The sequence below is a fragment of the Gadus macrocephalus genome, chromosome 14 (assembly GCF_031168955.1).
Source record: "Gadus macrocephalus chromosome 14, ASM3116895v1".
Lineage (NCBI taxonomy): Eukaryota > Metazoa > Chordata > Actinopteri > Gadiformes > Gadidae > Gadus > Gadus macrocephalus.
This window is the reverse complement of record NC_082395.1, coordinates 5,514,773-5,532,529: the sequence shown is the minus strand read 5'-3', so window position 1 is coordinate 5,532,529 and position 17,757 is coordinate 5,514,773.

Genomic DNA, 17,757 nt, shown 5'->3' with positions numbered 1-17,757 from the left:
TTAAAAAAGATTTAAAGCCTCTGTAATTAAACCCAGAGAGAATGTGCATGCTTTCCCAGGACCAGCTGATTCCATGTAAAACCATCACACAAGCCCATTCCCTGGAGTACTACAACCCTATTGGCCCTCTTGGCTGTTGGTCACAAAGGGCGGGGCATTAGGGAAAGCCCTTGACCAATGACGCTAATGTTGAGATTCTTTATGATGTCAGGGCTATCTTTAATGCTGGTGTTACGAGGCAGCTCCTCTTTAAGCACATACCTCAGTGGAGATGCCTTTCACATGATTACTAGTTTGGCCAGCATAACAGAAGTGTGACACATTGATTCATTCATCCATAGACATGTATACAAACATGCAAACACGCACACGCACGCACACACACACGCACACACGCACACACACACACACACACACACACACACACACACACACACACACACACACACACACACACACACACACACACACACACATCACTGACGGTGTTATATATCTCCATGTATTTCGAGCCAACGCTCCATAGCCTGACCTCTGAACTTTTCCTGTGCCAAACCTAGAAGTCCCTCGGCTCTCCTTAAGTTTCTTTACTTGGCACCCACCGCCTTGTGTGTAGTCTGCTCTGCCCTCCACCATTTCTCCTGCAATGTCAAAAGATCTGCTCACACTGATACCTGTTGGAGGATTTTGATGATCACAGACGAAAAGTTTTTATCCACCTCTACTTCTAACGACAGTAACTCCTCTAACCCACCCTTGCATCTCGTGGTATATTTTGAGGTAGAAGCGCGAAGTGAACTGAGCTCATTAACCCAACTGTCTCTGTCTGGGTCTATTCTTGTCTATTCTTGTTTAATCCCTTGGCAACAAGGGCGCCACTTTGCGTTGAACAGCGGTGGGGGCTCAAATTAAAAAGCCTTTTTTGTAAACATTCGTAGTGATGTGCGATTTTCGCCATTGCAATGGGGGGGATCAGCAAGAGGTCAGATGAGATCATCATGGCGCAAAATGAATTGCATAACGGCTCATTAAAAGGGCACAGCCCACGCTACTACAGAGTTGACGATACGAAAACACTACGAGACGCACAACAGCGTCATCCATATGCATCACATCCACAGCTGTCAATCAAACCAGTCGTCAATGTGCCAGTATCTACTACTACTACTACTACTATCTGCTGTAGAAAGCACCTTTGTTAGTCACCGCAGCGATGACGATATCCAATATCCCTGCCTTAAAACATCACAAATTAGAACCGACTGAAGTAATGACATTAGCAATGTTAATGTGATTTTTCAGAATTATTTTCACAAATTATGCTTTCAAAAAGTTTTGGGGAGAAAATCAGCCATTTTATACAGTGTTCGGGACATGTCATCAGTGTAAATTACAGCTATGTTTGGCAGAAGCAAAATAGAAAAACTTAGGGCATAAAGTAATTATATCATTACAGCTACTTACATGCTTAAATTACTCAGCGCATCCGAAGTCTTATCTTTTCTTATGACCAGTAGCATACATCTAAATAAAGCACATTTTGATTTCATGTATTGAAGTATTAATATCAATCAAACAATATTCTGGGTTGAGAGTCTGCAGATCAGCCTTTGTCGGTTGGTCTGACACGACCTCTGTCACCATAGCAACAGCAGTGTCTGTTGAGAGATGTGATTCAACAGGAAGTGACTGCCCCCAACAAAGACCTCCTCTCTCAAGACTCACAGCATGTCAGGGAGGGCTATGGTGGGTGTGCGTCAGTGTGTGAGCGTGTATGTGTGTGTAGTGCTCTGACCTTGAAGTCATGCCATCCATGTCAAATGGAAGCGCTTCACACAAAAGTAACATCTAAAATTCAGTTTACAACGAACTTTGCAAAATGTTGCTTTTAACTTTGTTTATCCATCGTTGACATATGCAGTAAATTGGGAGGCAAACAGACAGTAAAGCCTGATTAACACATAATTCCCAGTAAATGACAAGGATAACATTGCAGGCACTGATAGTGATTTACACCATTCACATGCTACTATGGCCAGGAACATTTCTGTCTTGCGCCTGTTACATAGGGCATAGCAATGCCTGAATATGGGCCAAGGGACAACAGTAATACAACACTTAAGGATCCTTGCCGCCTTAATATTAAGGGACTGAGAGGCGCACCCTTATTTGAAACCTATCCAGTTTCTAGAAATTATTGAAGAAGGGAGCTTGTTTGCAAGAAGAAGAAGCTGTATTGATATTGTTATCGAGTCGTTTTCGACTATAAAACTTGTGGGCCAAGAGAAGAGCCCCCTTTTCTCAGAACCTATCCAGAAAATAAGGAGCTTGCTTGCAAGTAAAACAAGCTGTATTGATATTATTATCGGCGATTTCATATCCGTCCTCATCGGAGTCTTGCGGTCGGTTAACTAGCTCAAAGTGAAAGCGTCTTCCGTGAGACGACTTAACCCTTACCGTGCCTCTTCCCGCACCGTGACTGCTTTCATTAAAAACGTAGCAGTACACGTGTTCCGAAAATAATAATAGGTCTTTAGCAGGAAAATTGCCAGTGCAGATTTTCCAGAATATCGATGCATGTTCCCAATCACACATGACCCCATCCAGGGAATATTCCGTAACATTGCAGTAAAGGACTGCATGTGTGAAATGGGCCTAAGACAGACAGAAGAACAGTTTGAAACAACCGTTGGCTTCGGCATCGTGTATGATTTGTACTGCCAGCACACAGCAGCAGACTTTAAACCCCACCTTTCAGCACTGCACTCCAAGGCTGTTGACACAATTTACCATTTATTCTGCATCAGGGTGGTTCTCCCATCCGCTCTCCAAGGTTGTGCCGTCAGGGCGCAGTAATGACACAGGCTCATCGCCACCGTGCTCCAGTGCCCATTGGGGTATTGCGTGTAAGTGGTTTCTTTGGGGTCCCTGCGACTGGGCTGTCAGGCAGCTCTCTGATTGGCTGAGGAGAGGGGCCCCCCGGGGACGGATGACTGGCTGACACAACGAGCCTCTGACTGGGACAGATAGTGAAGAAGTGAGGCAGAATCTAGTCCGCCATTAATAATTCTGCTTTATCTGCTGCTGCTGCTGCTGTGGATCCGCCTTTGTCTGCCCATTCCCCCACTCCTCTTTATTTTCTCTTTCATCCCCTGTTCCTCCTTTATTATTCTCTGTCTGTCTGGCTGTCTGCCTGAATATTGATATCAGAACGATTTTTTTAGAAAAAGCCCATATTTTGTGATGATAATTATATTTCATATATCAAATGAAATAGAATGTGAGGAGACAATTAGTATTAAAATAATAAAGGATATCCATACAAGATCAGAAACGATCCATAAGAGGAGAATTAGTATAGACGTATAGAAGATGTGTTCGACCATACCTAATGGTTTCAGGTCAGGGTACTGATTTCCCTCCCCTGTCTGTGAACGTCCTTGACTCAAATGCCTTGCCTTTACCTAAGCTAGGTAGGGCGTTTTGCAGAAACCACCCAGAGTAAGCACGATTTCGAGGGTGTCCAACCGAAGAAAACCCACCCCTCTCTGCAGGCCTTTCACCAAAGCCACTCACCCAAAACACATGACTAGCTTCCAAGCTTCAGCAATCGGCCTGCCTAGCCTTGTGCACAATGAGAGCACGGGCTGAGGGGGTATAGGTAGCCGGGTAGGTAGGTAGACCATCAAATCAGTTCATTTGGGACAAAGGAACGGATTGTACAGGCTTATTACAGGCATGTTAGAGCCACAGATGCAAGAATTTCAACAAATGATAAAAAATTATTCTAAAATAAATTGCCTCCTTAGCTTTAATCTGCCGTCTTGCGTCTCACTATGGATTAAAGCATTTTATAATCGCAGCATTTAAAATCGCGAAATGTATCCTGGTGATGTCTCCTTCCGGTCTTCTTCAGCCTCTGTACGTGACTCTGTCTTCTGAGTTTCTCACTCTCATGGTAACGCCATTGCCATAGAGATATCGCTGTTCAGCATTTTTCTGCGTTATGAGTTTGTGTGTTTATGGGATGGCGGCTGGAGGTTTTGCAGAGACGTCTGTAACCCTGGCAACTGCAGTCTCACCAGCAGCTCTGCCGATCTGGCCTCTTCTCTATGCGTGCCTCTGCCTCCCAGAGACTTTGTACACCCATATTTCCCGCACATCTCCTAACTGCTGTGTTAACATGAATGAACGTTCCACTACAAACCCTATTTAAATAGTCCTTTCATCCTCACTGTCTTCAACAATGAATACAGTAATTTTTGTGCCGATTATTCATGAATAGATTACTTATTTTTAAATAGATTTCTCCAATTCGGCATAGAGAGCTGGCTAAATCCAAACACAGAATTATTTTCCACATTGGTAGATACAAATATAGAAACACATTCCCCCTCCTCCATTTCCCTTTCGTATCCTGCCCCCTCTGTCGTGTCACATGTGTCACTGATGTCACCCTTTCTATATTAAGACGGTCATGTACCCCCCTTCCAGTTTGGCGTGGCTTGGCCGGTCCGTTTATTTCACAGGAAACAGATATATCCCGCCCACTGAACAATCTAAACACAAATCAAAATCTGTGGCGGCCCTTCCTAACTTCTGCCTTATCTAGGCCAACGCCCCAGGACAGGTCATATGTGGGACACAAGCCCCTATAGATCAGGATCACTGCCCGTGTCTGGTGTGTGTGTGTGTGTGTGTGTGTGTGTGTGTGTGTGTGTGTGTGTGTGTGTGTGTGTGTGTGTGTGTGTGTCTGCATAAGGACAGCAGGGGTAACGTTGCGATGAGCTGAGGACAAGCCATGAGCCCATCGGCTACGTCTGCCGGCCTGGTTGGGCGTGCTTTTTTATTTGAACTAATTTACGAGAGCTATTCTCAAAGACTCATAAAGGGCAAAGGTTTGGAAGCATTAATGAATGCCTCTATGGTGTTGTTGGTTTGTGAGTCTTTTATATCTTCCAGTGGTACATGTACATATATACTGTACATACCACTATATATAATATACATGTTTTATATATAGATTATGTATATGCATACAGTGTATCCAAGACGGTGCGTCTGTGCTGTGTTGATGTGAGTTTTGTGACGATGTGAGGATCTGTGTGTGTTATTATGGTCTGTGTTCTGATAATGCGTGTGTGTTGTGTGACTGTATATGCTGTGACTGTAACTGTTTGTGTGTGTGTATGCTTGTGTGTGTGTGTGTTGTGTGTGCGTGTGTGTGTTGTGACGGTGTGTGTTCTGATGATGGGTGTGTTGTGAATTGAATGGTGTCTTTGTGTGTGTGTGTGTGTGTGTGTGTGTGTGTGTGTGTGTGTGTGTGTGTGTGTGTGTGTGTGTGTGTGTGTGTGTGTGTGTGTGTGTGTGTGTGTGTGTGTGTGTGTGTGTGTGTGTGTGTGCGAGTGTTTGTGCCTTTATGTGTGTGTTCAGAGGAGAGCCTGCGTTTGAATGGAGCAGTGAGGAGGTGGTGAGGAACTGATGGATCCCTCCAATGATTTTCATTGCACGGTTGCCATGGAGATGCACTGGCGGTAAGGCCAATGACGCCTGAGGCGAGAGAGAGGGAGAGACAGAGAGGGAGGAGGAGAGAGAGGACGCTGGAGTGGACTATCATTTGTGGCAGGGCTCATTGATATTCCCTGGGAAAGCAACAATGCAACCGAGATCTGGGTGCATTTCCACACACACACAAAAAACACGCACGAACACACACACATATCATAATATACTTAATACCTGTATTGTTTTGAGTTATGCAATCAGAACACTACTATGGACATGCACCCTCAATCAAAAAGGGATATCATGAGACTGACCTTACCATTGACCTCAAGGTCGCTCTGTTTGTCTATCTATCTATCTGTCCAACAACAGTCATCAATGTATCCATCTCACTCTAACCCCTACTCATTTAATGGGTTACAACTACACAATACTGAGATAATAAAAATACACATTATGTACAGTACATAATGAATACATTGTTTACAGACACAAATATGAATGCTTGCTGGAAAAGTTAATTCAAGTCAAAGACAATCAATTGGCCAACCAGTTAAATTGTAAGTATGATATAAATCAGTTCTGTCGATAGGCAATCGTATTGTTAGATAAGACCCGCCTACTGCTGTGCCCGAATGGTTAAGCAATCACTTTGCTTCGCCAAGCCAGACCCACTATTCCTCATTTGCGGAGAACAGGAGGGTAAAGACCGTTCCAACCTAGCACAGGCCTGTTTTCATGTTTCAAGGCAGGAATATTCAGACCTTATCACCTAAGAAAATAAGAAAAACAAAGATATTTGAACGTACTCCCAGTTTTTGCTGCTGTATGACGTGTTTAATTTGATGGCTGCCATTCGTTGCCCTCCCCGGGGAGGGAGGCCCGTCTAATAGCACCGGTCCACGGTCTCCCCCCCTCTGGGCCGTCCTTATCAGCAGGGCCTCTGGATGTTAAACCCAGTCGTGTCCCCTCCTCGGTTAGCACATCCGGCCGGACAACAGTACCAGTGTTTTGATTTTTCGGAAGAAAGCCTTGTTTTGCTCTCCAGGTGGGCATTCCTTTATGGATGTGTGAGATCATTTGGTAGTTTATCAAGTAAACATCTAAAGGGCATATCCATATTATCATCTATGATGTCGGCCTGTCGGTACGTCCGTATGCCATGCTGTCCGTCTGTCCTTCTGTCTTCACATACTATGTAATCATACATTTGCTTCAATAGTCTCTCTATTTATTCTATTTATCCGTCTATCTTGAATAGTCATTTAGTTATTTATTTTTCCCAGCAGCAGACTGTTTGACCTTAGCAACACACGTCCACACTCTCACCATAGCAACAGACAGACCCTCTCTTTCTCAAGGCCGAATCTCTGCTGTCATGGAAACCAACAGAGCTGTCAGCTAAGTGGGTTTTGTCCGGGTTATCAAGTGCAACTGCAAATATCGCATCCAAGACAGGCATAAAAAAATGCAGCCATTTAGATTTTTTTTTTATAGTCTGTGATAAAAGATACAATTCCTGCTTGTAGGGAAATGTGTGTAATTATGCTTTCAGGTATTAATGTTTGTCGGATTCCGAAAAAAGATACAGGATTTATCGTAACACAGGCCCCATATGGTGGAACAAAGTTGGCAGCTATCACACAAATCCTCCCTGGATACCTGAATACATGCCATGCATACACACCCTAAATACGCACACGCACACACAAACCAACACACAGCTCTAGTCATACACACACCTGCGTGTTCATTGGAGGCTTTGTGTTGGCAGGAAGCAGATCAAAAGCAGGAAGCCAGCGAGAGATAGAGGAGATTTGAAGGAGAGAAAAGGCGTGAAGGAGAGGAGAAAAGAGAGAGAGTGAGGGAATGGTTTGGAAGAGCCTTTCGGGAAGAACTGTTTGCCTTTAGTGTAAACAGTTTTTTGGAATCTAGATACAACCGAAATAAAACCCAGTTGCAGAATCAAGATATTTCTCTGGTATGAAAAGGCACATACAAGGAGCGAATTATGAATACCCTTTTCATGACAAGATGCTTACAGTATTCCTCAGTGGTATTATCTGTATTAATTAAGCCTGTCAATCATAGAACCATTCTCACACAGTCCGCTGTGCCTTTAACCAAAGAGCTATATATTTATATCAATCTTTGTCTTGATCTCATGTCGATATTATAGAAGTATTAATATACACACACACACACACACATAAGCCTGTCAATCATAGAACCATTCTCACACAGTCCGCTGTGCCTTTAACCAATGAGCTATATATTTATATCAATCTTTGTCTTGATCTCATGTCGATATTATAGAAGTATTAATATATACACACACACACACACACACACACACACACACACACACACACACACACACACACACACACACACACACACACACACACACACACACAGAAGTCTCGGCAGAGATGTTGACGTTCACTGAAGCCGTTTCTCCAGATGTGATCTCTTCATGTCGAGCTCCCATTTAGTCAGGGAGGCAGAGCAACAAAACAGGAAGTAGGTCATCAAATTTAGCCATCAAACACACACAAGCACGCAGGAACACGTGCGCACACATCACTCATTTGGCTATGCACCGCCTCTGTGTCTCTCACTCCAACAGTGAGCTCATTAAAATGTGTGAAGTCACTCCTTCTCCCCTCTGTCTCACTCTCTCATATCTTCTCCCTCTATACTCTATCGCTCCATCTCACTCTCTCTCTGCCTCATATCTTCTCCTTCCTCCCTTCTCTCTATCACTCCATCTCCCTCTCTCTCTCTTTCTCTCTCTCAAACACACACACACAAACACACACACACACCACCCCCTCAGAGAGAAAAACAATCACATTGGGCTCAGCAGAATAACCACAGATCATAAATATGTTCAAGAATATGTATTATGTGGTTCCAATACTATTCGGACACAGTATATAATCTTCTTCCCTTTCCTCATCGTCATGCTGTTACGATACTATTGCCGCACATCAGTATCACAATGCTTCTCTGTGATACACGTACACCACCTCGTTACCCGCCAAGCGTGCGTGTGTGTTGTTGCTCGGTGTTAATGAATGGTTGCTAGGTAGAACAGGAGGTGTGGGGCAGGAATGTGTTAATTATGAATGAAGTGGGGGTCTTGGTGGGCTGCTTCTCTCAGGATCTCAAACACATGCTCATGCAGGCCTCGCCGTGTGTTGCCCTGCTTTCCCGTATGCATGCACCATATGTGTACGTGTGTGTAGGTCACACACTCGTCCCGCGGGAGTGGGTACGGCTCACGGATGGCTCGTGCACTCTGGCACTTTTGCACGGGTGTTAAGAGCAGCCGGAGAGGGGCTGGTTACTGCAACGGACTGACTCGCACTAGTTAGGAGTCGTTATTTTGGCTGTAAAGGGTCGGATTCTTGGCCTTCTTACACCCAGAAGTATACGTTTGTATTGCTGGTGGTAATTCAGGTCGCAAAACCAAAACCACGTCAATGTTCAACCGTTTTTTGTTCCCTCTTTGCACCGTCAATTTAAACCTAATACCTCGTTGGATAATATTTTTGGGGTATTTCCCTTTCTTTGGAGGTTGTCATTGGAGATCAGCGTTTAAGCTCGCTTAAGCCTCTCTATGTAAACACGCTGCCTTTTAAAGGAAAGCCGTTTCATACTGAGACTGTTGAACTCCGGTGTGTTGTGTGGTGTGTGTATACGTTCCCGGGTACACACCTCTGTCATAAAGGAGCGTGATGTAAATAGAGTCTCCTTGTTTGGAAGAGAGCGGTGATACGGTGCCTGCTGTTCCCCTTCTCTGGTACCGGAGACGGGGTTCGACAGAGAAGAAACGCCGTTGGCTTAAAATAGACCCGTGTTTACATGGTATGGTAACACACCGGCCTCTCACGAACCTCTCTCTCTCTCTCTCTCTCTCTCTCTCTCTCTCTCTCTCTCTCTCTCTCTCTCTCTCTCTCTCTCTCTCACGCAAACTATACGTCTTTATTGGACTCAGCTCAGAGGAATGTGAATTAGAGTGTGTTTGTGCGAATGTGTAGGTTTGTGGTTTGTGTGTGTTTGTGCGAATGTGTGCGTGTGTGTGTGTGAGTGTGTCTTCTCAATATATCTGTCTCTGCTCCAAACATTGTGCTAAGCTGCAGCATGACGTGTGGCAGCCCGACAGCCATGCCTCATCCTTCCCCAAACAAGTCAAACTTCAGCGCTGCGCTACTTTTCATTCCTCCTGTCATACAGACGGCTCGTGGCTTTAAACAGCCTTTAATACTTAACACGCTGGTCAACGTCTGGTAGAGCAACAACATGGTGGCGTTTCCTCAATTATCGTCTACGGCCAATGCAGCTTCGCTTTGTTGTGCATCAACCCAGCATGAGTGGACAGCAGTGGGGGTGCGTGCTCCGTTGACCAGAGGGTCGTCTGAGCCCCGTTGCTTGTTAGTCCATGATGTGAACCTGCATGTTTCCTCTGTGTCCCTCCCCAGGAGCCACCAGAGACATCGGCTCGGCCCTGACCAGGATGTGCATGAGACATCGCAGTATTGAGGCCAAGCTTCGCCAGTTCACCAAGTAAGACTCTCCTCACCGCTCCTCTCATTCATCATTTACTCTCTCTCTCTCTCTCTCACATCCTCCTCTCTCTCTCTCACATATGTTCACCATTTCCTTTGTTTCTGTCTTTCGTTTTCATATTTTCTGTACATCCAATCCTCCCTACGTTGCGTCCTTCCTCCACTCCACTCATTCTTCATAATCTTCTCTTCATAGTGTATTTGTTTAATTTAAATACTAAAGTGTATCTTTTCGTATTTATTGTCCTCTAATCTCTCATCATACTTTATATTTGTATGAGATGTAGGTGCGGGTGCTTGATGACAATTCTGCATTAATGTAATCAACCAAACCATAAAGAACTTACATTTATGGAAAGCAGGGAGGAATTAACTAAACAGTAAAGCAGCAGTATGTTGTGGTTTTATTGAGGAGGTGAGTTAAAGCAGCTCATTCCTCAACATGCTGTATCATTCCGGTAATATGTAATAGAGTTGCGTGGCGACAGCTAATTTTGTCGCAAATGAAATGGCATCAGACACAATTAGCTCTTAATTTATGCATCGCTTGACAGATCACCAGTCAGGTGACCAAATGCAGTGACATCTGGCCAAACGTATGAGGTAACTCACCACAGTGGTGGTAAACAATCGGGTGTGTAAGTCATCATTGATCAGCATACCACATGCCAACCACATTAGGTACATTCTAGAAACCAATCCAGAATCCATAGTTTTCTTCCCTCTCATCCCATCCCACCCCGCTAATGTGTTTTCCATGGTTAGATGAGGACGAGGATGATGATGATGATGCAGATGCTATTGGTGATGGAGCTGATGATGTTTATGATTCACCACTGCAATAGCAATCGAAGGGTTCCCTTTGAACATTCAGTCTAACTGAAAATGATTGTGTTTGTGCCGTGACTGATGTGTGTGTGTGTATGTGTGTGTGTGTGTGTGTGTGTGTGTGTGTTTTGTGTTAGTGTTTGCGTGTGTGTTTCTGTATATGAATACGCTGTGGGGGGATAGATGAGTTCACTGGAAAAGCTGAGAAGGGGACGCAGCATGTGACATAGTTCACTGGAAAAGCTGAGAAGGGGACGCAGCATGTGACATATTTTGTTAGTCTTTATATAACTTTCAAAGAGATTTAATGCTGTACACACAGACAGGCTGAAGCTAATGACTTAGTTTTTGATTAATGGCACCGTCACTTGGCAGGCATAGGTAAGCTATAAATAAGCACCTGGAATGTCTTACTCTCCAAAAGCTAATCTTATTGATGAGATCTGATGGTGCATGTTCCAACTGTCCTGTTCTGCATTTTTTGTCTCCCAATCGCTCAATCACTCTCTCCATCTCTCTCCTTCTCTGTCTTCGTTGTCTCCATCCCTCGTATTATCTTTCTGTGCTTTTCTGTCTTCCTTGTCTCCCTCTCTTCTCTCGCTCCATCTTTTTCTGGTCTTTCTGTCTTCCTTTTCTCCCTCTCTCTCTCCATCTCTTTCTGGTCTTTCTGTCTTCCTTTTCTCCCTCTCTCTCCATCTTTTTCTGTCTTTCTCTGTCTTCCTAGTCTCCCTCTCCCTTTCTCTGTAGTCTTTTCTTTCTCTATGCATATCAGGGGACCCCAACTGGGCCTCGGCCCCAAGGTTGGGTACCACTGCTCTCTATCATTATCTCCTTTCCATGTCTCCTCCTGCCTCTCCTTCTCTGGTCTCCATGTCCATCTCTCTCTCCAAACTTATTTTTCTCTCTCCTCTCTACTAACCTGAACTCTACTACCATTGTAACACGCTGGCTGGCGAGCCACTGCCTTACTGCCCCAGATGTTCCACATACTGAAGTAGTGAAGTAGAGCATCACATCATGGGTGTATTTATAAATCACGGTCCAATTCCCCAAATATAGCTCCATAGTTTACTCTGGGGTCAGTAGGGGAAGAGAGGCTTTCAGGATTTCTCTGGGGGCGAATTCATATCCTTATGCTGTGCTTCCATTCGTCAAAATGGTCTGAAACACCAGGCAAGGAATGCTGTCCTCCTTAGCATAAAGTATACCATAAATAATTAAATCCATACCATAGAGAAATTATACAATTCCATCGTAACCGTATACATAGTGCACGTATTGTTTTACTGTTTGGGTACTCGTATTGCGAGTGACGGCAGCAGCTGCCATGTTTTGCGGCAGGTGGTGTTTTTATGCTGTTTTTGGACTTTGGAAATCAATCCAACACATCATCTTCAACAGCATTCATTTGTGAAACCATGGAAAACAACACAGATCAAAATGGAGGAAATCAGTGGCAAACGACAACATTACAGTGAAATACCTCAGTGGTAAAACAAAGAACCTAGTTCAATATGAGCTGCGGAAGGCTGCCTATCATGTGAGCCAGCTGTCCCTCGAATACCTCATGAGTTGGCTTGCCTTCTTTCTGATTTTTAAGTCATGAGCTTTGGTTGTTGAATGTTTGCTGTTGTTGTCAGAACATACACCGAGCTGTAGAGTTCTACAATGCACAATCTCGATTTCTGTATCTCGAGGACATTGCTGTTGTACGTCTCTTGTGCATCTCGAATCCGTCCACCATTATTAACACTCTCCTCCTCCCTTCCCTTCCCCCGTCACAGTGCTCTGATGGAGAGCCTGATCTGTCCCCTCCAGGATCGCATCGAGGACTGGAAGAAGACGGCCAACCAGCTGGACAAGGACCACGCCAAAGGTACCCCTCCATCACATCTCCGTAGATCCACAGATTTTTGTGTTTTTGGTTTGTTTTTATTAGATTAAAGGGAGCTTGTATTTGTTATATTCAACAGTCAAGAAGAAATGTGAAGAAAATTACTCATACTTCAAGAATGTCATAATGTTTTAACAACTTCTATTGGTATTTGTTAAACATAATAGATCCACTGCCAAGGAAGCTAAATTCAAGTATGGACACATTTGTAAGAGAAACAATTTGACTTCACTTTCAGAACGGCAAATACTGTATGGCCATTCGCTCTAAATGCTTATTATATTCTATAAGATAAAATCTGATACCTTCGCAGCTTGCAATCTCTTGGAGTTGTACTGGAAATGCCTTGGATTGAAAATGTAATCTTAGATCCATTGGCCTTACGTGAAATATAAGTGGACACCATGATGTAATAGATAGAACTACAATGGCAGGAAGGGCGGTAGAGCTCATTCTGTTGCACTCCTTGTTTTCAAAGAGTACAAGCGGTCGCGCCACGAGATCAAGAAAAAATCATCCGACACCATGAAATTACAGAAGAAAGCTCGCAAAGGTATGCGCGCACGCATGCACTCACGCACATACATGCACACAGACGCAGACACACAGACCCACAGACACAGCCAGACATACACACACACACACACACACACACACACACACACACACACACACACACACACACACACACACACACACACATACTCCCCTTATGAAGAACAGTTGCCAAGAGTGTAGAGTTCTATCGCCATCTAAGGGTGATACTTTGAACAACAGGTCTTTGCCCATTCGTCCCCAAATATTTTGCGCAGTGATGTAGCAACCAATAGTTGGGGCCCTCTTTTTGAAGCAGTTTTCACACAGTTGCCGGGCAGAGATTTTTAAGTGGTTTGAATTAACAGCTTGAGGCAAATGAAAAAAATTCACCTCATTAGCAGTAAAAATACTAAACACGCGAAAGGAAAGCCATCCTCTGTTGGATTTGAGGTTAATACAGCTTGGTGAAGCTGTTCAATGCCAATAATACCATGACATACTGAAAAGTCTACAGATGTTCTAAATAATGGCTCTTTCACAAAAATGTTCATGTTCAAAGAAAAAGTCAGTATCCATCGGTGAAACATCCTTTGAAAATGTGTGTCCACTGGTGCTTTTTGCTTTACTTTCCTAAATGCATTTCCTTTTTGGTTTTGCTGGCGGTGTTATTTTGCTCTAACCTGTGGCTGTCTTGTGATGGCTTCCCTGTACTAACTGTACGACTAAGTTTTGCTTTCTTTTCTCTCTCTATCTCTCTCTCTCTTCTCTTCTTTGCTCTCTAATTACTACCCGGCCTCCCTATCTCTCGTCTGTCTGTCTGTCTGTCTGTCTGTCTGTCTGTCTGTCTGTCTGTCTGTCTGTCTGTCTGTCTGTCTGTCTGTCTGTCTGTCTGTCTGTCTGTATTTCTGTCTGTCTGTATTTCTGTCTGTCTGTATTTCTGTCTGTCTATCTATCTATCTATCTATCTATCTATCTATCTATCTATCTATCTATCTATCTATCTATCTATCTATCTATCTATCTATCTATCTATCAATCTATCTATCTATCTATCTATCTATCTATCTATCTATCTATCTATATCTGTCCGTCTGTCCGTCTGTCCGTCTGTCCGTCTGTCTGTCTGTCTGTCTGTCTGTCTGTCTGTCTGTCTGTCTGTCTGTCTGTCTGTCTGTCTGTCTGTCTGTGCATCCCCCCCCCTGCTGTGCTGTTTGGCCCCCCTGCTGTAGAGATACAGGGTAAGTATCAGCATTGCTTTCTGGTCGGCGCCATATGCATCCACTGCTTCCTCTTAACTCCCTGCTCAAAAACAAATAGATAACCATGACGATATACTGCCCATACTCCACCGTAGTTTCATTCGCCTGCCATCGCCATCTGCGTCCTCATCCATAGACATCCCACCGGGACCCCTTGCTGAACCTACAGGAGGAAAGGCAGTGTCTGTCACTACCTCTTCCTGAAAATACTAGCCATTGGTCGAGAAATCCATGAAACCCACTTTATGTTATAGTGAAGGGTTGATGTGTTTCATTATGAGGACCTCGTGCAACGCCTGGTTAACAACGAGGAGAATGTGAGTTCATCCTTTAGTTTACCCTGCTAGATCCCACAAAGAAATAATGTGAGGATGCAAACTAGCTCAAGTCCAAGAATGTCTTGATTAAAAAACATTCAAAAGAACACGCCGTGTTTACTTTTGGAGCTTCGCACCCGTGAGCCAGCGCACTCCATGTGACAAACTGCACTACGCAACAGTCCTGCACCAACATGTGTACTTTTGATCCTATTTTTTAATTTGTCCTCCTCAAGTCTCTGTTATAGGAGAGGTGTGTATGGTTGGCATACCTGTGCATCGATGCCCTTCCTGGATGTTGTTTGAATGGGAGCAGAATCAATAATTGGCCAGGGACATTGTTTTTTGTGTTTAGGTTATATTTTGGTTATTTTACTATTGAAATATATATAAAATATGCATATAATATACTACTATTTATAGTAGTATATTGCCTTTAGGCAGACCGACACACAGTTTTTATTCTCTGCAGTAAATGACCATGAAATAATGACAAATCACTAGGGCTGTAACGATACGCGTATCGAAACCGAAATCGCGACACTCAAAGCCACGAACCTGTCTCGCGGTGTGAGAAGGCAGAAGCGCGATATGCCCTTTCTAACTCTCCGGTCAAATTGTCAGATTGAAATTAGCTAATAATTGTCTAAATAATAGTCTGCTGACAGCGCCCCCTCCTATGCCATAAGTATGTGACGAGATGCCCTCTCTGAGATGACAGCTCTCCGTGGCTACGGAGGATTGCATTTCTCCACAGCCGTCGAAGTCCTCATATGCGATATGAACGAGATTTATCCAGAGTGGGCCAAGCGCGAAATAAATTGCCGCTGTGATCCTGTCTCTATTGTTTTGTGTGATTTGACTGGCAGTTTGTCTGCTTATAGGTCGGAATGAAGCGGCCACCGATTATTGACAGGATGGGTACTTTATTCTACCGGACTCGTTCGCTTCTTCACTAGACGCGCTACCGCTCGCTCTCCTCGCTCGTCCACTCACTCGCTGACGTCACTCACACACGCATACGCACACTGCCAATCTCGCGCACACACATATGCTACTCGTAACACTATGCCTCGTTATTGCGACGTTCATGTTTTTCCCCATCTATTGAAAGTTAGGCTATTAAACATGTTGCATTCTATACGGCCTGATTATGTCATTATTTAAGCTACATAGCCTAATAAGAAGCGCTAATAAGGATATTTGACTAAACCAACCAAACAGTTGAGGGTTTTTGCCTACCAGCAAAAAGCATCCTCCAACTGCAATCTTTGGTTATTTCTTTATTAATTTAGCTATACTTTAATGGTATTCTTTCTGTTCAAATCTGTTCAGTGTTCCAAATTATTTGTTATTAAATGTTACTTAAAGTTAATTTGTATATAAGTGTTGTTTAGATAAAATGCTTTTTAAATTTAAAAAAATCGTGGGATGTATCGAACCGTGGGTCAAAAATCGTGATACAAACCGAATCGTAAGTTTCTGTATCGTTACAGCCCTACAAATCACACATTAATATATGTCCGTGACGAATTGGCACTGCAACAGAAACTGACAGCAGCAACGATTTTTATTATTGAAAAATTCAGCCTCAGCCTTTACCCTTGGCCACTCAATTTATCCCCACGAACACTCACTTCTTCAGTCTTAAAGTGGCTTCCTGTCTGCAAATGCTTTCAGGTGCACTTCACACATTGAACACGAACACACCCGGTTCCAAAGCCATTATCCAGTGCTTAACCACAGCCCTTTGCTGCCACCTGCTGTACCTTGGATGCACAGCGTGTGCATACGAAGCAATTTGGGACCAATTACCCTCAAGCAAGATGCCAATGTCCACGTTGGTTAAGTGCTCGCTAGATCTGATTAATTTCAGTGGTTGCCATGGAGATAAAATGGGTCATGCTAACACAACCATGGCCTGGATTTTCAATCATTTCCACTCACTCCGTCCTGCTCACATCTTCCCATACTGGGTGATAAACCTCTCAACCATGCTCACTAAAACATACACACACACACACACACACACACACACACACACACACACACACACACACACACACACACACACACACACACACACACACACACACACACACACACACACACACACACACACACACACACACACACACATTCCTTAACGTTTGAATATGCTTTAATACTTCTATCTGCCCTTGTCACCTCTCCTATGCTCTGCTTCTCTCTCCATATGTTCTCCTCTCCTCCATCCCTCTCCTCTCTTCTCATGTCCATCTCCTCTCCCTCCACCTTTACTCTTTTCCATCTCATCTGCCCTATTTTGTCCTCCTCTCCTCTGTTCTCCATCTCCTCTCCTCTCTCCATCTTCTCTCCTCCTCTCCTCTCCTCTCCTCATGACCTCTCCTTCCTCTCCTCTCCTCTCCTCTCCCCATCTACTCTCCACTCCTCATCTTCTCTCCTCTCCCAATCTCCTCTCTTCATATCCTCTCCTCTCCCCTTCTCCCCTCCTCTCCTCTCTCCCCATCTCCTCTCTTCATATCCTCTCCTCTCCCCTCCTCCCCCTTCCCCCTCCTCTCCTCTCTCCCCATCTCCTCTCTTCATATCCTCTCCTCTCCCCTTCTCCCTCCTCTCCTCTCTCCCCATCTCCTCTCTTCATATCCTCTCCTCTCCCCTTCTCCCTCCTCTCCTCTCTCCCCATACTCCTCTCTTCATATCCTCTCCACTCCCCTTCGCCCCTCCTCTCATCGCCTCCTCTGATCCCCATCTCCTCTCCCCTTCTCCCTTCTCTCTCCTCTCCTCTCCTGTCCCATCTCCTCTCCTCTCCTCTCCCTCGCCGACACTGTCTCCTCTCTCCTCTC